The 22,308-nt window shown below is 38.3% G+C and overlaps 1 long non-coding RNA gene across 6 annotated transcripts in view; it reads left to right on the plus strand.

The window, feature by feature from the left end:
* Window positions 1-22,308, plus strand: part of LOC148214975 (uncharacterized) — a 55,615-nt gene that overhangs the window by 13,988 nt on the left and 19,319 nt on the right. Inside the window, exon 6 of one of the 6 annotated variants that reach the window (XR_015797055.1) lies at window positions 1,934-4,640. The exons of 4 other annotated variants lie outside the window; for them this stretch is intronic. This is a non-coding gene — a long non-coding RNA (uncharacterized LOC148214975). Of the gene's footprint in view, window positions 1-1,933; window positions 4,641-22,308 lie in introns of those variants that run through there. One more of the 6 variants, XR_015797058.1, reaches the window with a different exon arrangement.

The raw sequence follows: 22,308 nt of genomic DNA on the forward strand, positions 1-22,308 counted from the left end.
TTAATCACACTTAATTGGTAGCTCTATCCCTCAGTATATAAACAAACATTCATGGATCAGTGTTATCTTTTGCCTTGCCTTGCCAACTCATGAATGTAAGGCTGTTTTATATAACTCACTGACATGTGTTCTGATTTACTGGTTGTAAAAATCACTCTGATTTGATTCACTCCAAGGTACAATGGGGATAACTGGTCCCATTTAAAAAAAAATCAGAATTACGGAGAATGGGCCACCTTTTTATTTTGCTTTTCAAAGAAAAAAAAAATGTCTCTGTAACTTCATCAGTTCATTTCTGCTTGACTTGCAAGTAAACTGAAGCCTGGGCCTTGAATAGTTGTAATCTCTGGGCTTGAATATTTAATGATATTGCAAAGCGCTTAAGAAGCTAAGCTTTCAAGTAAATTGTGTATAAAATTACTACTATAACAAACAAGATTTGAGTTGCACATCAATGAAATCAGAGAATAACTTTTACTTTAGCATATAGTAACTGCTTCATATCCCTCTGCCTGACATAGGATGAATGATTTTGTGGTATTTATGGAATACACAAATTTAATTTCCATTCCTCAGGGATCATTTTATATCAGATCATTGAGGCAACACAATAAGCCTCTTAGTGGAACTAGGCAAAAACAACAAGCTGCTTCAAATTATGAACTTTTCTATGTTAAAAAAAATAGTGGAACATCGTGGAGGTGCTGGCTAGTCAGGAAATTCTCTTGATATGACCCTTTCCCCCCATAAATTATGGATGAAATATAGATATAAGGCTTCTTGAATATTACTTTAAAGATGCAATCTTATTTACTTTTTTTCTTGGAAATATGTCCTACAGAATTCAGTAAGATGTACTTAGTCAGTAATTCTTACTATTATATTGTTGTACCATTTACAACTGTACTTAGTCGAAATACTTATTGTTACTTCCAGCAGTAATTCTTACTGTTATGTAGTAGTAATACTATTACTCACTGTAAATAGGCACAAGCTCAGTTTGCATATATTACCAGACAGAATTGCTTTACGTGGCAGGAAATACGAAAAAGAAGTGGATAAAGGAGAATATGACCACTCTGATCACTCTATTTGGTTCAATATTTTTTTAAATAAAATACTTTCTATTTCTCTTAATTATTAGTCCATTTGGCTGGTGTGTGTCTTCCGGGCTGTGTGGCCGTGTTCTGGAAGTTTTGTTTCCTAACGTTTCGCCAGCATCTGTGACCGGCATCTTCAGGGAGCAGGAGCACAGACAGGATCAGTTCTCTCTGTGCCCAGGATGAGGTGACCCTTTTGTGGGTATTTATAGAGATCTGGGGGGGGGGGGATTGGGTGTGTGTGGTGGGGTGGTTAAGGGTGTGTGTGTGGGGGTGTGGGGTTTGGGTTAACGAGTGGCTGCTTGTTTTGGTGTCAGAATATGTGTATATATTCCTGGGGATTAGGCAGGGTTTTTTCTTCTATTGAGTTGGCGAAACGTTAGGAAACAAAACTTCCAGAACACGGCCACACAGCCCAGAAGACACACACCAGCCATCGTATTCCAGCCGTGAAAGCCTTCGACAATACATATTAGTCCATTTATTTGCATCCATAGGTTTTAGCAAAATTCATACAAAATTACAACAATCCATGTCAATTCAGTTCAACCCCTCTAAAATTAACAGCATTATCTGTCAACGTCTGCATTTGTATCTTCCTCACAGCCATTGGAAACATGGCAACTTGTTTTGTTACATGTTTGTTTACATCGGTCAGCAGGAAATAGTTTTTTTCTTCTATGCTGAACTGATTCAGTTGGGTTAACAAAGGCATAATAAATCTGATATAATTTGCAATGTAATAAGTAATGGATCAGATCTTCCATCTGTAAATGATCACAAATGCATAAACAATGTGTAATTGATAATCCTTTATGTTTCCATCCAAATAGGCTGTTTGCATTGTCTGAAAACGAAGTTCTATGAAAGCTTGTCTCAGAGAGTGGGATGTAAGAGACTAAATAAGATGACATTCCTTTTCCATCTTTAAGAGATTGGTACCACTTAGCCAATTTAAGCTTGTGTACCTGCTCTTTACCTTGTCTAAAATCTTTAAAAAATAAATAGTTGCTCCCTCAATAATGAATGGTAGTTTATGTTATGCAACAGTTCCTGATCTAGTGAAAATTGTGAAAATAGTTCTAGAAACAAATTCACCCATTCACTACTGTTAAATTGTTCATGGAGGCATTGTTTTGCCAAATAAATGTCATATTTCTCTTAATCAAAGTCAGTCTCTCTTTAAATACGATCCTCTGAGTGGCCTCTGTTCTAAGAGCTGACCAATCAATATCCTGCACAGCCAGTTTCTCTCGAAAACAGGAAGAATTGGTTGCTTTGGGACTCAAGTTTCTGAGGAAAGATTTAGGTTAGACCAAAAGAGCTGGCATAGGAGTGTAGATCCACAGTAACTTGGCTTCCAGGGAGGTATGGTGAATTGAAGGCGGCTCTGCGAAAAGGCCATGGCAAAGACCAAGTAACTGGTGAGTAAACTATTCCTTGGAATTTGTCCAGATAAGGAGAGGATGGGAGATGTGCTCCAGAGAGCTGCTTTCCACAGGTTTGAGCATCAGGAGGCAATGGGATTAGCCATCTTGCTTGCAACCATGTCAGAGACTTTTAAAGGACACTGAATTTGCAAACCTCACTTTCTAATCACTTTCGGAAATTGCTCATTAACTACTTCCAAGCTATTAGAGAACTTCGGAATGACAAGTTGAAAACACCAGGTGAGTCTGCTTTCAATCCTGAATAAAAGAAAATTTTAATCATAAGTTTAAGAATGTAAAGAATCTGAAATAAACAGCAAAAGGCTAAATAAGATTTTGATCTAAGAAAGTTATAAATGGACTAAGGGTCCAAATAAAATTGGAATATTGAAACTTTTACAATAAGATTTTGGAATTAATTGTAAAGTAACAAACAGCTTTTCATGGGAAATAGACCCTGTTTTGGTTTTTACAAGACACAACATAGATAAATAATTTCATGATTTCAAAAGCTGGACACTAGAGGGGATTAAAGATGTTAAGTAAATATATACAGACCTGTAAGATGGTGCAAAACATTATGACAATAAAAATATTGAAGGAGTCTTTTGAAGAATGAAATCAGAAAATAGTAGCCACAATCTCAACAATGCCAGTAATGACGTCTTCTTCTATGGATAGGCTATGTCCAAAAGATGTTACTGAAGAAATATCAGATGTGGAACAAATTTTATCTGATAAGATAGAGATGGTATTGAAAGTGGATTTACAACTGCAAGGCCAAGAGAATGATTTAGAAAAGAACGTTTCACTGGAAAAAAAGAAACTGGCTAAGTTTTTAAAATAGGGAAATACAAATGACAAACCAAGAGAGTGACCTGGATATTTTTTTTCCTACTGGATTTACAAAAGAGGTTTGTTAAAGCCTTGAAGAACTCTGTTTGATTGGACAAAGAAGAAATGGAGAGAAATCAAATCCTACAGCAATATTTGAACAAACTAAAGATTAAGACTGTTAGAAGTAAAAGGAAAGAATACAAAGTTGATTTATTTGATCAAGGTTAAAACAAGATATGTTGTTACTTCTGGCTACCCTTTATGGACTTTCTGCTGACACTAGGACTGAAATTATGATGTTGTATGGATTTCTTTATAGATAAGAGACAGGATATGGGATGAAGAGATAAATATTTGTAACTTTAGAGAGGGTGAATTTCTTTATACTTGTTGTGATGAAGGTTGGAAGTCACTTCTTTATATATTTCTTTTCTCCTTCTTTATTATATTCTTACTTTTCTTTCTTCTCTTTTTCTTCTTCTTTCTTTCTTTTTCCTTGCACTTTTTACTCCTTTCTATTATCTTTTCTTTAAGTTTAGTTTATATTAGATTTTACTATGATAATCAAAATTCTTAATAAAAATCACACACACACACACACATGTATGTATGTATGTATGCATGTATGTATAAACACTGTAGCTTCATCATGTGTGGCCTTGCAATATTTTCTGAATCAGCTGAATCTGGGAAACAGCATATACAAGAGATACCTCTAGATACATTTTGAGAAGCTTGATTAGGATTCTTGTCAAAGAGATTATTTCTTAATCTTGTTAATTTTGAACTACTTTAGCTTGCCAGGCTTCAATAACTCGTATATTCTTTTCTGCAGCCTTTCCAGCCTAGTGCCTTCCAAACATCTTCTAACACAAAGAAGGTCCAGGTGCTGTACTGTACTACTATCAATTCTCTGATTGTCCTAACATCTTTGAAAGATGCTTGACTCTGCAAAACTGCTGTAGTATGATGCTGGCTGGAAATTCTGGGAAAGGTAGTCTCAAACATACCTGGAGGGTTCTAGTTGGGAAAGGCTGCTTTGCTGGATGTGGTTCATGTAGCACATTATACTTTCTAGACATGCAAAAAGCAGTGGAACACCTGCTGGTCATTAGAAGATGTACAAAACAGTCTTCTTATGTTTGAGGCAAGTCTGGCCATGCTGTGAAGAAAAGAATGGGGTATTTGCCAAAGATTGTGTGTTTTCTGCCACAACCATACTGTGTACACCTAGCCTTAAAAGCATGCATAGTATCGGCCTGAGGCTAGGTCTACCAAATGAATATGTCCCAAACCCTGTTTTAAATCAGAAAGAAGAAAAACTTAATTCCTCTGAGATGCTTCTCCTGAGTTCTGTAACAGGAGGCTCTGTGTTTTGGATTTGTTACCATTCACTCCCACTAAATGCCACTGCTTTCTCAAGGGCGTGATCCAACTCAAATGGAGGTAGGCAGGCATTCTTCTATGACTCAAAAGCTTTGGCTTCTGATCAAAGAATTTGTCTAAAGAAGAAAGGGCCCCCAATAAAAATGGCTTTGAAAGAAGAGGGACAAAAGGGCAGACATATACCTGCAGCTGTTCCCCCTCCCCCCTCCCCCCGGACTTCTAGCTTGTTCACTCGGCACGTTCAGTAAAGGAGTCTAATTGATGAACAGTCACATAGTTTTCAAATGTGGGGATAGATCTGAAACAAGAGTTCCCAAGTCCTTCAGCAAATTGTAAATGTTTAAGGGCTCAGGCCTACAAACAAGAAGGCAAGTGTAATTTCATGTAATATCTGGTACATCTGAATTCAGGCTAGGAGGCTATATTTATTTATATATTTTTATTCCACATTCCAAGGCAGTCAGGGTGGCATGTATGGATTTACATCTATCCCATCTATCTGAGGTAAGCAACCACAAGCAGCGGGCCTATTACGTTGCCAGAGCCCCTCAAGACCATGCTCCCAAAATTCAGTGGTAGAAGAATACAGAATTGGTGGCATGGTTTTAATTCTTTTTTCTTAAAATAGACAGTAAAATAGATACAGCAAGTTTCTAATAAGCTTAAGGTTTCTCTTTTATGACAAAAAATTCAAATCCCACAAAATTAACATAAATTTTGCAAAAATCTGGTACAAGTACAAAAAAAGCCCTGGGTGGTGTTTTTTGTTTTGTTTTTTAAAGAAAGTCTAAAACTGGGCAATCAGGTTGCCATCTATCCTCACAAGAGGCCAATGAAGTAAGTTAAACTTTGAGAGAACATTACATGGCAAACTATGGATTTGAAACAAGACATTGTCTCTCTCAAGTGTTCGGTTTCATCATCTGGAGCAGGAAAACACAATGTAAGATAATTTTTCAAATGTGAGATGGTTTTACTCTTCCATACTTAGCATTAATCACAGAAAATAAAGGGGGAGGTTTGGGGGTTTTTTTTGGAGGGACAAACACAATACAGAAGGATTAGAAATGAATGATGTTGAATCCTTCTGCCTTCTGCCCTCTATTGGATTGGCAAGTCAGTACCAATAAAGGACTGATCCAGCCCATATTGTTCTCACCAAAAGTGATTTGCAAACCACTTTCCAGTGGTGGAAAATTAGGATAGGAGGATAGGAGAAATGAGTCAGAAAGTGCTCTTCTCCGCTGCAGAAGTGGAGGAAAGGGATTTTTTTGTGGTGACCGCTGAGCGCCAGAATAGATTCATTGGCAATGAATGGCTGCCTGATTCCAACCATCTCAGCGTGAGTAAAGTGGGAGCTTTCTAAAATAGATGCAGGATTTTCCTCAGGTGAGATAGACCTCATTGTTTGTGGACTGTTATAAACTATGAATGAATAGACCATAGTAATTTCATAATTTCATCTACAAGAAGTGTTTATTATGGGGTCATTGGTTTTTCATGAATATTCTGATCCTGACCCCAACTTTTCTTCTTCTCCTTTTTTTCTTAAAAACCATCTTGTGGCTTTCTGAGCAACTTACCCTACCCTTATGTAGCATGTGGGTTTCCTCTTTTTAAAGCAGAGACACTGCAGACTCTTCTTATTAGAATTCAAATACAGTTTGCAAGTAATAGTTTTAGAAATAACAGAAGGTGTCAAAAGCGATGGAGCATGGCTGATTGTCACAGTAATCACTTCATTTATATACAATAGACTTTTATTCCAAAAATTTTGAAAGAGGCTGCAACTTTATCATAATGGGCAAGCCCTATCCTTACACTTCCACTAATCAACATTTGTTTATGACTGCCTTTCTCTGCACTGTCTTCTACCTCCACCTGATTTCCAAGCCAATTTGTTTCTTATTTGAACTTTAGTTGCTTGCAAAATAATGTCAAGAGCAATCAGGGCACAAACAAGTTTTGTTTTATGCTTTGCATAAAAGATCATCTCTGTTGAACATTCTTTGCTGGAACTGTGATACAGCTTGCAGAAAGAAGTATGAATACAAAAGCATTCTGGAATGCAGACTTCATGCCACCATTTGTCTGGGCTGTAATCTGAGAGTTGCAACATGTGTGAGAACTAACAAAGGAGCAACAGCCAAATGTCACCTTTGCCCACTAGAGGATTGGACATTGCAGGATCTGTTAACACATGCCTGGCACAAGATATTGTCTACATCAGGCTGGTTCAATCTGTGGCCCATTAAGTCAAACATACTCAATAGTCTGTGGATTTTCTTTGGTATAAGAAACATGGTTGTCTAAGTCTAAATGTAACAACGTCCCATTGTAGCAGTCACCCCCCCCATCCCAAATCCCCCAGATGTGGTAGACTGACTCCTGTTATATCCCCAGTGGACTTATGGGTCTTCTGGTCCAACACATCTAGAAGGTGCCATGTTGGGGAAATATGCCTTGCTTCATTGTATGACTGTAAACAGACATATTTACATGGGTCATACTTAAGGTTTAACGTGGTTAAGACTCCTATTCATTCTCTCCATTCATTTGTACTATAGCACAATGAGTAAGGTTATCTTCAGTGGATCTGCAGTTAGAGCTGTTTGTGAGTTTCATGGTGCATAGCTTGTAGCACCAGAGTCATAAACAGCTCCCTAAAAGCTGGCGTGTGGACTCCAGAACTTTTCAAAAAGTTACCATCAAATTATAATTTTTAATTTAAATAGGGTATTCCTCAAAGACCTTATACAGCCCTTGTCCTGAAAAAGATTTGTCTTTTTGCCATATAGTAATATGTTTGTTTCATTACATCCAAGACATTAAGGATCTTATTTTTCCTTTAATAAGGAATTGACCAGAAAATTAAAATAGTCCATTGAGAGCACTTCAGTCCAATCGTATGTGTTAGTTTTGGGAACAATAAGCATTGCAATTAAATTCTTAGACAGTCTCAGTGTTATTCTGAGGATTTTGCCTTTCATTCTCAGGGCATGACTATCAGGCTTTATACAAAGCAGTACTTGAGTTAAAAGGCTTGCAAATTTGAACTCCTCATCAAACTAGAGCAGGTATCAAGTGGGATGGCAACAAGCTTCAGACCTGATTCCTTTGATCCTGAACTTTTTTTATTAATGACAAGTGTGGGAATGCTTATCAGATCTACAAGTAACACAAAATTGGACAAAACAGCTAGAACACTTTGGCAACTTTAAGATGTGTGGACTTGCTGGCATGCTGGCTTGGGAATTCTGGGAGTTGAAGTCCACATTTTTTAAAGTTGCCAAGGTTGAGAAACACTGTTCTAGAAGACAGAAATACAACTGAAAACAATGTTGATAGGTTAGAGAAATGAGCTGGAAATACCAGAATAAAGTATAACAATTAAATGTTCAAAGTTGTAACTTAGGAAACAAAAATCAAATGGATAGAATGGGGGTTCCTGTCTTAGCAACAGTACTTGTGAAAAGTTCTTGGAATAGTAATTGGTGGTGAATTGAAGCTTACTAGTGTGATATGACTGCAAAAAGGTAAAGGTAATTTGAGGTTATATAAATATAGTTTCCAAATCATGAGAAATAAGCAATAGTTCCATTTTATTCTGCACTGATCAGACCTCACCTTGAGTACCGTGTCCAGTTTTGAGTTTAATTCAGAGGAGCTGGAATCAGATCAGAGAAGAGCAGTGAGGATGATTGAATTATTAGAAATTACATTCTATGAAGAGATTGGAGAAAATGGGCATGTTTAGCCTTGAGAAGATAAGACTGAGAGGAAATATTATAGTGCTCTTCAAGCACTGAAAAAGATGTCAGCCAGAAGAAGGTCAAGACCTGTTCTCTAATCTTTCAACACACAGAATAATAAATATAAGTTACAGGAAGACCTGTTCAACTGAATGTTGGAAAAAACAATAAGAGGAATACAACAGTGGAACTAATTACCCAGAAAGGTAGTGGGTTTCCTCTTGCTGAATGAATTCAAGTGGAGACTGGACAGATAACTGTCTGGGATGCATTAATCCAGATCGCTGCACTGAACAGTGTCTGACCTTGATGGCCTAAATAGCTTTTTCCAGTTCTAAGATTTTACCCAAACAAAAAAACAAACATAATTTCACAAAGTTTTGTTGTGATTAAATTACATGTGGGAGTACCCATGTAAATCCAGGTTCAAGCCATTTTAATAGTAACTGTTAGCCTTGAGTGCCCTTAAAACATAGTTCTGTGGGGTTGTTTAGAAAATTATTCTAAATTTCTAGGCAGGTTTGGTGCAAACTTAGGCTGCTATACCAGTGACAGTCCTACCTAACTTAGCTTTTTCCATTATGTTATGCCTTGAAATGTCCTTTCTTCATCTGTTTCTTTGTCTTTTTGTTGGGATCTGTTTCCTGCATTATAGCATTCCATTTAACTCTGTGATATTAATTTCTTTTTATTTTTTAGACTTCTGCATTGGGATGTTGAAGGCCTACAATCTTTACTCTTATCTGTTCCTTAAACTCCCTGACACCTTCTCTTGTGTAAATATACTCCTAAGAATCAGGGGCTAATGCACTGTGCACACAGAGTAATAGGCATGAATCCAGACATGTTGAAACTGGAATGGATTTGTATCAGTGTTCAAAAAGACCCACTCCCTTCAGAGAACAAGCTGGCTAACACGGGCATCTGGAAGGAATATTCTAGACTACATGCCATATTTCTGGCCCAATGAATATTCTGCACAAAAGAATTGCTTTCTTTGGGTAACATTAAAAAAAAAAAAAAACTAAGCAAAAAAATCTAGGAAAGGAACTGGAAGCACTAATGGTCAGGGTTTTTTACCTTTGATACAAACAGCACCCAGTTTGTACAGTTTGTATATGAACAAAAGCAGAAACAAATCATTTTGAAAAAAGTACCCATTTTGTCCTATTAATGTATAGCATTCTGAATGTTATTTTTTACTGCTTTCTGTTAAGAAGCAATGCTATATCTGACACAATTCAAAAGTACATAAGGCAAGTCTATTCAATTCGTGACCCATTAGATCAGATGTTTACATATTAGTTACATAAGGTAGCCCACAAGGATTTCAAAATATTCCTGAGTTTGCAACACCTCTGAAATTGCAGGTCAGGAATTTTTTATATATATATATATATATTTTAATCCCACCTTTATTATTTTTATAAATAACTCAAGGCAGCGAACATACTTAATATTCCTTCCTCCTATTTTCCCCACAACAACCACCCTGTGAGGTGAGTTGGGCTGGGAGAGAGAGAGAGAGACTGGCTCAAAGTCGCCCAGCTGGCTTTCATGCCTAAGGCAGGATTAGAACTCACAGTCTTTTTGTTTCTAGCCTGGTGCCTTAACTACTAAACCAAACTGGCTTGTATGAATCAGCTGCACCTACTTTTTGGGTGGTGGGAGTTTTCCATGTCAAGTTTCTATGGGGCATCTATTGTCTTTGTGGAATTATTGTGCAAAGTAAATAACATTACTGCTGTATTATTGTTATACACCTGTATCCAAGCCTAATTAAGAGACCACAGTCGCTTATAATAATGGGCCCCAAGTTGAACAGGCATCAGTTCAATTCAAATTTGACAATCATCCACACTTTTTGTGTCAACTAAAGGGTTCTGTTGCTTAGTGTGATGCTTATCAAAGTGGCCAAACTCTTAGGCCCCTTAGGCAATTAGAACAGAACATCAGAAGAGGACAGTCCTTCATGCCTTGGACTGTGTTTGCCCAGAGTAGGGTTGCCAGATATCTGAACAGGCAAAGGAGGACAATTGGAAAGGAGGACAAATGGGGGGGAAAGAGGACACACTTACTGTTTAACTTTCTTGGCATCTGCGACAAAACTTTCAGTGAAAAACGTGGGGGGAAAAGTACTTAGGCTTACTTGTATATGAAATTACTCTTTCCAGCATCAGAAAAACTGTTTTTTTTCAGTTGCAGGAATGTTCTAGAGCTGGTTAAGAGGCAAAAGCCTTCAGTGTGTAACTGATAAAGGTCTTGTCAATTTCAGGCAGCAGCACAAGCTGCCAGGAGTGTATTAATTAATGAATTAAGGTCACAAAGTGGAGCTTGTTAACTTGTGGTTAGCACTTATTAGGGAAGTGCTGGGCCATGGAGAAAAGCTTCTCAGGAAGAGATACTCAAAAAGGCCAGTATTTGACTATAAGGCTATGTCTGGGACATGAGGACAAAAAGGAGGACATGTCCTCCTTTTGCCTGAGGTCTGGTAATCCTAGCCCAGAGTGGTAAGTCAGAATTTTCACTTAGCAGTGCATGAGCAGTATGTTGATAGATGATATGCAGTCCTTAGCAAAAGTAGGCAGTAGAATGAACAAATTAGTATCACTCTACCCATGGTTTGTATCTTACAGTGTGCAAACTAGGGAAAAACCAGAGTAAGAGAAGAGGCTAGAATTCTTAATTACTGTGACACAATAAGCACACGGTGGATGGAGCTGTTCTGGTTTGTTAGCTGTGGCTGTTGTTAAAGGGAGCTAGTGAGACTGATTGGAGCAATCCATACTAACATACTGGTTGTCTCTGGATAAGTTGTTCCATGCAAAAAGAGGCCCTTGAGTTTTCCTATAAATCATGTTCCAACACTATGGTGATCCTACTTCAACCTAGTGCAATTTAAAACCAGATAATTAAACCATCTGGGGGCCTCATCCTTATTCCAGGATATTTTATCATCTCGTTTATTTATCTTTTGACTTTTTTTGACAGTAACTTCTATTTTAGCACAAATCCCAAGCTGTTTTATGACTTCTGTATTTTAAAAAGATCACAAGCACATAAATAATGCAAAAACAAAATCCATAAAAATGTTAACATAATATATCAACAATTATGAGGGTATATAATAATTAGATTGCCAAGGAAATCAGGGAAAAGCATGGGCAAACAGATAAATTTTAATTGAGATTCCATCCTGGGAGTCTGCCTAGGTTACTCTATAGCAGTGTTTCTCAACCTTGGCAACTTTAAGACATGTAGACTTCAACTCCCAGAATTCCCCAGCCAGCATGCTGGCTAGGGAATTCTGGGAGTTGAAGTCTACATGTCTTAAAGTTGCCAAGGTTGAGAAACACTGCTCTATATTATGGCAGTCAGAACCAAGGCTGCTCTTTTTCGCATCACTGCTAAGTGACCATCACTAAACAGTAGCATTGTTAGCAAAATCTCTCAGTGGAAAACAAGGAAGGACTGAGGAGGCTCACATGGATAAAGGCAGCTTTATTAGATTATCCGGCCCCAAGCTTCTTAGGACTATTATCTCCAAAATAGTTTGATACAGTAGCTTAATGGGCAATCCATGCAGAATTGCCAGCTCTAAGCTCTGTAGCTGCTTCAGTCTATACTAGTTTCAGCTGTTGAACTACTGCACGGAGAACTACACCTGAAGCAGCATTGCTGCTCTTTAGTTTGGCTGCTACTGCAGGGGTAGAAAAGGCATCTATACATTTTAGCTAACTGTATTATTCCAGGAAAGGATCTAGAAAGAATAGCTTTAGGGAAGACTTAATGTGCATGCCCTTCATATTGTGCTTTTTTCATTTAAAGCTAAGGGGGAAAAAAACTATTCACTGTTTTCCCTAGCAGTACAGTGAGAAGATCTGCCACAGCGGGCACGATCCTGGTCCCCTTGGTAAAGCAGTGTCACCTGGTGGTCATAGGAAGCATGTCTTCTCTGTTATGGCACTTGCTCTATGGAACAACCTTCCCCCAAAGATTTAGATGGCTCAACTCTGTTGGCTTTCCAGAAAGCTGTGAAGACCTGGCTTTTCCCCCAGGCATTGGGACTGGGATATTAATGGAGCCATGACATGTGTGTGTTTGCCATGTTGGTAAGATAATTTTTACAGGGCCTCAAATTGTTTTTTTTTTAAATTAATTTTGATTGCCTATTCTGTTTTTATTTTTTGATTGCTGCCCAAAGTTCCACTAGTTAGATGGACAGGCATATAAATTTGTTAAACAAGCAAATAATATACTGCATAATATAGCTATGCTATATGCTGATTTTCTTGGCTTTAACAGGTAAGCTATAACTTGGGTGGTAAGAAAGGGTACTTGGCCTTTGAGGGAAAGAAAACAAATCTCTTCTCAACTCTGATTTCAAACAAATGTGAGACTGATTTGGGGGCAATGTAGATGAAACTAGTCATAACAGACACTTGCAGCTGGCCAGACCCATGGTAAAATCCAGTATAGACAAGTGTGAGTATGCTTGGAGCTAATCAGTAAAAAGCTAATTGGCACACTGAGTGCTATGGTAATTAGAGGTGGGGAATATAGGATTTGTCAGGGTTGTCTACTGTTCAACCACTCAGCGGCTGTGTTTGCATGACATAATTACCCCTGGATTACTTAACAATTTTTTCCTCCACTCATCCAATCTGATGGGTATGCACAGTACACTGACTCTTAAATTAGCAATATTGACTGGTTTAGTTTAGACTAGCACATTGTCAAGTTTGTGGTCCACTGTGTTGTGCAAATATACCGATTAGTCTGGTTGGTTTGGAGAATTTTTTTAAAGCTATTATATCATTTCCCCTTTTTTTCTATTAAAGAGTGGGGAGGGGCAATCAATCAAGACAATCTGAAATCAGTAGCCTTGCTAATGCATCCACAGACTGGCCACAACCTTCCTTTCATACTCTGGAGCCTGGTTGTGAAGAGCTAAGATCCTCAGGCACGTGAATCTGATTGTGCCACAGTATGCGGGTGGCATGCCTGTTATATTTCCTATACTCTATTAATTTGGACAAAAGCAACAAATGGCCTACCAAGTACCTCTGGAACAAGACAAGGGAGTAGGGAGGGAGTAGGCAGTTCAGACTGTATGATGGAGAACTAAAAATGTCCACTGGTGATTGAAGAATTAAGGCAAGTTAACACTTCTGGTCCTTGTGTGGTTTGGGGATTAGAAATAAACATGTTTCTGCTTGTCTGGCTTTGTATGTTTATGCCAGTTCTTCTTGATTGATCATTGTTTCAGGTTTTCATGGTTCCCTTTTAAATGAGAATTCATAATTACAGAACACGAATCTAGCAAGCAATTATTTTAAGTGCTTTTGCACTAATAATATGAAAAACTAGAGACAGTTTGAACTAAATTAGATCCCAAATGGAATTTGGAACCACTTTATGAAAATATCACTGAAACAAAAAAAAAAAAGGTTGATTTGAGTTACAAAAACCATACTTTAATCTACACATATAAATAAGTCTGTTTCAGTTGTTGGGATTTATTCCCAGATACATAAGAATGTAGCCTTAATGGAATTTTTGTCCTGCTACCGAGCTGTTATAAACACCCACCCCATCTGAAATGCTTCATTTATCTGAAAAATGTATTCAAAGCTTCAAATTAAATTTAAATACTGGCAATTTTGCTACTTAGTGATTTATTTCAGTTCTATTGGTCTCTCTTTATTTTCTTGATTTGCAGAAAGAATGAAAAATAATATTGGATACGTCTCATGAAGTAAAGTCATATCACCAAGATTCTTAACACTGGCTTAAATTTCTCCATGTTGTTATAACACTGGAACAGGCCAGGAAAAATGGGACAATAGAGGACATTACTAGGCCTCAGTCCAAGGCAATCTTAAACCTTACCCAAATCCATGGATCCAAGGGGGTCTTCCAGAGGAAGGTGCAGCCCTGATAGTGGCGTATGTCTGGGAAAAATAAGGTATTGTGAATGAATGCCTAAGGTATTGTAGCCATGGACTTCCAATTGGAACAATTTTGACAGAGCTCTGAGCTAGTGGCACTGCATCTGCGGATGGGGAAATACTATTTCAAAACCATGAGTACGGCTTCAGAAAGGTCAGCATATTGCTGCCTTGTGTTAGAAGGGTCAGTTTGTGTTCTTATCGGAGGGGACTGCCTCCCCATTCCTGGGATAATATAGTAGCAGCATGCTGGCACATTTCCAAAAAAAGAGCCTAAATACAGAATTGCCAGCACATTAAGAATGTGGAACAGAGTGAAGGTTGCCACTATGATCAGCACAGAATGCATGGAGCGGTGTTAACGAATTATGTTTTTGCATTTTTGTGAAGTGCAGGAAAGGATAGTGTATTTCAGCAGGTACAGTTATTCATTGCCAGTGAGCAGTAATTGGCTGCTGTTTTTTTATGCTGATAGTTTCTTGTGCTCAGCTATTGGTCAAAAGGGCAAGTGTTGATTGGCTGGCAGTTCTCGGCACATTCCAAAATTGCAGACATATAATAATATATCATGATACCTGAATGGATATGAAACTGCCCATATTAAGACCTGGCACATTTTAACTTGAATTTAGAAGGGTTGGGAAGAGACCTAATTATTCTGTTGACTTCAATGACCAGCTTTTTTCATAAACTCATTGACTTAGCACTCCTATGTACATTCAAGTACACGGCTGGGAGGGCCCCAGGTTGGAAAAATTGTTGAAAGCAGAACTTTAATTTGCATACTGACCGAAGACAAAATCTTAGCTTTTAAGCTGCAAAGTGTACATTTTTCCATGTATATACCTAGTTGTTCTTATCTTCAATCCATATTGCCTCAATCATTTAACTTAGATTATTTCAAATATAGCCTCTGCCTTTTCTCTCTCTGCATTTTTACTGCAGGCTTATGTGACTGTTGTGCTTTAAAAGTGCTATAAAACTTTTAATAAAAATATTTATTTATTATCATCTGATTTTAGGATAATTATATCTTGGGAAGTTGGACTGACTTGGTACTTGGGAGAACAAATGTACAAAACACTTAGGATGACTGTCAGGTCATTTTCATTTCATTTTATTCAATTTACAGTCATAGACCAAAATACAGAAAGAAAAAAGGAAAAACAAAGAAAGAAACATTATGTTTTGTGTTATTGTTTAACAGTCAACTAAAAGAAAAGTAAAAAGACAATAAGCAATTAGAATGTAAAAAAAAAAAAAAAAATCCAGGTGCAACATTTTTCTCTTGCTGGAACAAAATTTGGCTTCTGATCTTAAAGGCAGTATAATAAAACATGGCTTAGGGATTCTACTGTGTTCGATCCACAAGGACATACATAATCAGTCATTAGAAGGGACTCTTTTGAATTCCTAAGACAACAGTTGGCAGAACATTACAATGGGCCTAGGTGAAGAACTGTCTAAATTTAGGTTTTGTTATATAGTTCTGGTAGCTCACCGGTTTCCACATAGGGGCACAGCTGCTTAAGAGAAGATGTTTAGGTAAGGAGGCAGAACTAGTTTGCCATTCTATACCCAATATTCGGGAGTTTACCATTTTGGCTGCCTGATTATAGGTTAGCGTATGAAGGGCTTCCCAAGATAATCCTAATGAATTCCTTTTCCATCATTACTCTCCAATGTATGATGGAGTTATCGCCTAATGCATGTGGAATCAAGCCAACTGGATAAAACATTTTTTTTTAGGCCAAAAGGAGAAAGGATTGGCTGGTAATTATCTTTATTTTCAGTAGCCCAGCTTCCCTTCTCAAAGCTATATTTGGGGCACTTCAAGGGACTTGGAATATTTTCTGTAAGAATTTTGACTGAAATGTCTCTAAAGGGGCACAGTTTCAGTAGAGTCTACTTGAGCACCATACAATAATTGGGGAATTACTTTAGCCGAGTAGAGTTTTATGGTTCCTGGGATGAAGAAAACACCCCTAGTTTGGTGGAAGGTGGCTATAGCAGTGACAGATTTTGATATGTTTTGCACAATGAAATATCTGTGAGCAGTGTGGCCGCTGGATGCCTGGAGGACAACTCCTAGATATTTGAACATTTTAACTTGTTCAATGTCTTCTCCATTTATTTGCCATTTGTGGATTTGAGGCCATTTGGAGAAAATGAAAACTTTAGTTTTAGAATGGTTTATCAATAACTTCCTCCTTGTAAAATTCAGCTAGGGATCGTAGTGTGCTCCTTAGCCCTAGTGGGTTTTGCAATAATATAGCTGCATCGTCGGCATATAATAAAATTGATACATGTTTGCTTTGAAGTTTTGGTGGAAAAAAGGAGAATTCTTTTGGGTAGCTAACCATAGACTTTAGGCAGAAATTAAACAATTCAAGTGCTAAGATGCAGCCTTCTTGAACACCCTTAAAAACAGGTATAGCTTTGGTTAGGTGACTATTGGGAGAGTATGTTATTTGGATGTGATTCTGTTCATGCAGTTTATAGATTAGCAGGTATAACTGCTTACCTATTAAGGAAAAGTGTAACTTTTTCATAATCTGGGTCAAGAGATGGAATCAAAAGCAGATTTAAGATCAACAAAGACTGCGCACAAAGCTTGTCTGGGGCAGGATGAATAAAACAAAGACATGGTCTAAAGGGGATCTCCTTGGTCTAAAGCTGACCTGTTCATCATGGATAATCTGTTCTGAATCCAGCCAACCTACTAGTTCATCATTTAAATACCTTGCATAAAGTTTACCAATTAAGTACAATTGGGTAATTGGGTGATAGTTTTCTGGGGTATCCCTTCTCCAGGTCAAGTCCTATCAGTGGGATGTATATAGAATTGTAGGGTTTTAAAAGAAGGAAACTTGGAAAAAATCTAGGCTAACCTTGTGCCAATGCAGGAAATCTGATGCTACTGTACAACATTCCTGATAGGTGGCTATCCATCCTCTGCTTAAAATAATTAATTGAAGCTAATTGGAATTAGTTAACTGCTCAGATCACTGCCACGTGTAATATTATACATACAAAAGAAATGGGATAAGTTTAAAATGTATTAGATAACAGCTTCATTTCTTTCATTTTCTTTACCCTAGCAAACAGGGAATGGAATTCTAGAGTTAACTGCAAAATACAGTATAACAAAGCATTTATCAGTTTTAAGAAAGAATCATAGCTAAACATGCAAGAAAAATTAGATCTTTTATCCAGAGAGCTATGGAAACATTTTTGGATTTTGGAAACTGGACATTTCGTGAAGGAAGTTGTTGTGAAGCCATCTTGCATGCTCAGTACTACAACTGTCAAATCCTCATGCCAGACACAGCATCTAGACCTCACAGCAGGGCATAGTCAAGGAAGCAAGAATTACACAGACTTCAATAAGGCATTTTAATGAAAAGGTTAGGGATAAAGTACAGAATCTTGGAAACTGCATTAGAAAGCTCTAGGCCTTTTTCTTCAGGACAGAGTTCCTTTTAACATTTTCAATCTCTTCTTCCCAGTCTATTTGCAAGGTGGACTGAACTGCCATTTATGAGGCAAACAACTAACAAACTCATCTCGCATCTGTGCAGTGTTTATGTCTAGAATTTCTCCCATTTCTTTCTCAACCTCCTTACAAATAGGGTACACAGTCACTCATCATAAACGTGGATTCTATATCTTTGGGAGGGAGGGTTGCCTGGTCTTAGATGCATAGAGTCAGATTTTCCCCAAGCAAAAGCTGGGTACCAGAAATGGGAAAAGGAACCACCTAACTTGGTTCTCCTGACCCCTGATTAAAGGTTGGAATCTAGAAGAAGATGGAAAAGTCCATGGGAGCAATCACTGGAATTTTAGTCCAGAAATCTATTTGTTTCTAAGGAATAGATAAACAAATCTAGCCAAAAAAACCCCCAACCCTGGGCTAGAATGGCGCTGAATAAGCTCTTTCATACACCAGGGTTAAGGTGATGTGCCCCTGGAAGACACAATAAGTGGTGGCAGCAGAAATTACCAAGCAGCTATCCCAAAGCAGGAGATGAGACCATAGGGTGTAGACCAAGAGGGCCACTGGAAGAGGAATTTAAATCTCCAGTTTTTCACCGTATGGGTTCAGCCCATTTCCACCACTGGACTCTTGCACATACAATAAGCAACCATGTTAATAGCAATTATTTTATTGCTTAAAATACAAGTCTTCAGCCATCTGAGGCTGGTGGACACATTGGGATTTTGAAAACATTTTATGGGTATTTTTTCAAAATGGCTGCTGCTTAGGCTTATCCATTCACTCAGTGGCTGTCATGAGAACATAATCATTTGCAAAGCATTTTTTTACCTGATTGCTACCTGCTACATCTTTAACTTTCTCCCATGCATCCATCAGAAATATCTTTATTACCTCTGCTTAGCTTTGTCTATTTTCTGGATAATTCAGCGCATTTCCAAACTAAGTGTTGCACTGAAGTTAGCCATCAGTTTTATTTTCTAATGTAGTTTATGGGGACATTTTCCAAGAGGCATTCCTGAAAATGAATATGAGGCTGGAGGCTGAACCTTTATTATAATCAAAAGCAAAATCTCCTTCCAGTTGAGTTTGACACCTGATAACTTCATGGACACATCAATGTAATTTTCTTGGTAACAGTACAGAACTATTTTATTGTTGCCTTCTTCAGAGATGTTTTCTGACCTCCCAGTCCAGTATACAGCCCAGGAATTTCCTTGTAATCACTTATCCAAGTACTCACCAGCTCCAACCCAGTTTAGCTTTTTCAAAATCAGCCAAGATCAGCCAGGTGCTGTCATCTAGCCTTAAACATCTACCAATTAGAACTAATAAAAGGAGAAACATTCTGAACTTGAATAAGCTTACTGACCTACATACTGCAGTTCTTTCCAGCCCCTTATCCTGGGTACCCACTTTCCAGGATTAAATTTGGTGACATTTTACAGGCCTATTGCTTTGCACAGGATACTTTTGGTACTGGCTTATATGGCTAGAATCTTTGGATTTTATATCCTGGATGGGTGGAAGAGGTAATGATACATGTCTTGGGCTCCTTCTGAGCTTTCTGTTCTCTCTTCCTCTGTGGCTGAGTGTAATTTACATTTCATTCCTCCTCTAGCACAGTCTCCTTCAAATGTTTGGTTGATCATAAGCCCCCCACCCCCTTCCATGCAGACACCATGCAAATGTGATACTGCAGAATGATGAGCATTTTGCTGGCAGCCCCACAGACCTTACTACCCCCACTGCTGGGATCCTTTGGGGGTTGAGATGCAAACCTTTTGCCCTTGGAGCCCTGGGTGGCTTTGATGGGGAGGAGGCATTGTGCAGTTTGCGTGGGAAAAGTTTGCATTGTGCAGTTTGCTGTTTGAGTTCTCTGGCTTCATCCTAGCAGCTATAGGCTGTTGCCTCATGTTGAATGGGTACTGTTCTTGGCAAGAAAGATTGTTATTGTTGGGTTATAGTGGAGTTGCCAGGGATTTGTAACAGCGGCTGTCGGTGCTGTTATGTTAGCCTTTGTGTGTGGCTTTTTTCCTTTCCCTTTTTGCTTTCTTCTTTGCTGCCAGAGTATTTAAGATCGTGATGACTATATTGTATTGGCATTGTTACTGAACCGATTACTTCACTTCCAAATGAATGAACATGGGGCTTTAAAACAAAATTTTAAAAGCTTACTTACATATTACATTAACTATGGTTTCTGTTTTTAGTAGCAGGCTTGGCAACTTTGATGCAATGTATGGCTAGAATGTTAGACCAGACCGGGGAGATCCAGATTCAAATCTTTACTTATCCATGAAGCTGGTTAAATGATCTTGACTAGTCACTCTCTCAGCCCAACCTACCTCACAGGGGGTTGTGTGGATAAATGAGGCACAGGTATAAAAGGGGTAGGGTTTTGATAGTGTGGCCACCATCCTGAATTTTTTTATTCTGCCCACTGACACCCCAGCCTGGAGAAGCCCAACCTCAATCAGTACCTTGGAACAGGAGGGAGTTGATTTAACCCTTTATCACACTAAGTTCCAACTGAAGATCCTGTTTCTCCTGAATCTGTGATTTGCATTCTGAACATTCATACTACAATTCCCTTAGGAACTTTTTTTTAAATAGCAGGTAGATCATTCCTCTTTCTTTTGTGTGAAATGCAGCAAGGTTCCTAATGGATTGGAGTGGATGCTATGCAACACTTTTCCTGTACAAGGAGGCTCTGGACCCTGAAATATTTTGTCTGCCAAGCTCCTGGGTCACGCTTACACCTTATTTGTGACCCAAGCACCAGCCATCTCTGCTTTATATGGCTCTTCAGTGCAAGGCTAATGGATGAGATCAGAGGTTTGTCAGCCTGCAGCTGAAACAGCTGAACAGTGGGATTAGCACATTAGTGTCTTCTGGAATGGGAGGCTGACCAAATGAGATTAAAGCTTTGGCCAGCAGTAGCCATTGCATCCTCCAGCTCTGAAACTCGATGTCTGTTATCTTGGTAGAAGGAAGAATGCCAGTCAACAACTTTTGGTATAGACAAAATGATAAGCATAGAGCAGAGTTGCTATGAGAAGAATGAATGGAAGGCAGGGGGCAAGATGGGGGGAGGCAAAGTCAAGCTGTTGATAGTCGCTGCTGTTTCTCTACAGACAAAGGTGAGAAGCCACCATCTCTCAAATAGCCTTTTAAGGGATATTTCAGAGCAGATTTCAGGTTTGGATTTGGGTTTGAAATATGGGGATTATTAAAATTGCCATCTGCTTAAAAAGGGTCTTTGTGCTGCTGCTATTGTCAAATGGATCCTTGAACCTGCCCTGGGAGGTCCTGGGATCAGTGGCTTTCTTATAGCAACAGTAACTCATGTGCCAAATTGCTACCTCTCTGACAGCAGCAGAGAAAGGAATAAAAGGTTGGTCACTATCACAGAGTTGCCCAAGTAAGGGAGATATTAGAACTGACTGGCTTTGGGTCTGGAGTAGCAACTCCCTCCCACCCCTTACAGAAGATAAAAACCAAGGACAAAAGGCCTTTCTAAATCAAGCATCTTGGCCAGGCAACAGCCTTCTTAGTGGTGGTCCCCATTTTATGGATCACACTGACCCTAAATGTATGCATGGCCCCTCCTCTATAGGTAACAGGTCAAAGCAGCACTGTTTCAGCAAGGGTTTGACTCTTAAAGTAAGTGAACGGGGCCTTTAATGTATCAGGCTTTGTTTTATTGTTGATTTTTATTATTTATATTTGTGTTTAATGCATTTTTTGGATTTTGTTGTATCCCACTCAGAACATTAGGAGTAGAGCAGGATATAAATATTGTAAAATAAATGTGTAAGTGAATTTATATTTAGACAGAGAGGTGTTTCTAAATACCTGGACAACTGAGATTAGCTGCTTAGCTCTAGATTGAGAACTCTTGCTTTGCTGGTTTTCCCAATTCATGAAATGCTTCCTTGACTGTACATTTCCCTAGTAAGGGAATCTAATAACAATGATATATTAAACAATTGATTGTTTATTGCATTTATACCCTGCTATTCCTCTGAGAGCTCAAGATTATATATATATATATATATATATATATATATATATATATATGTCCCCTAATTTAATCCCCAAGGCAAGGCTGTGAGGTAGTTAGGAGAGTGTGACTAGCCCCAAGTCCTGTGATCTGTATCAACTGGGGACATGAATTGGGCCTTTCCAGTCCAAGTTTAATATCTTAACCAATACACTGCACTGGCTTTCAGCAGAATTTCCATTCTGCTTGACTAGAACTTGGACATCAAACTTTTCTGTATTCCCTTTTGTTTTCAGATCTGCCATCTGCCAAAATATACTAAGATGTAATATTAATTCACTTTGGGGGTG

This window comes from Python bivittatus, unplaced genomic scaffold, assembly GCF_059951505.1.
Source record: "Python bivittatus isolate LINGU-HERP-01145 unplaced genomic scaffold, Pbiv_v1 ctg000480_np1212, whole genome shotgun sequence".
In the NCBI taxonomy this organism is placed as follows: domain Eukaryota; kingdom Metazoa; phylum Chordata; class Lepidosauria; order Squamata; family Pythonidae; genus Python; species Python bivittatus.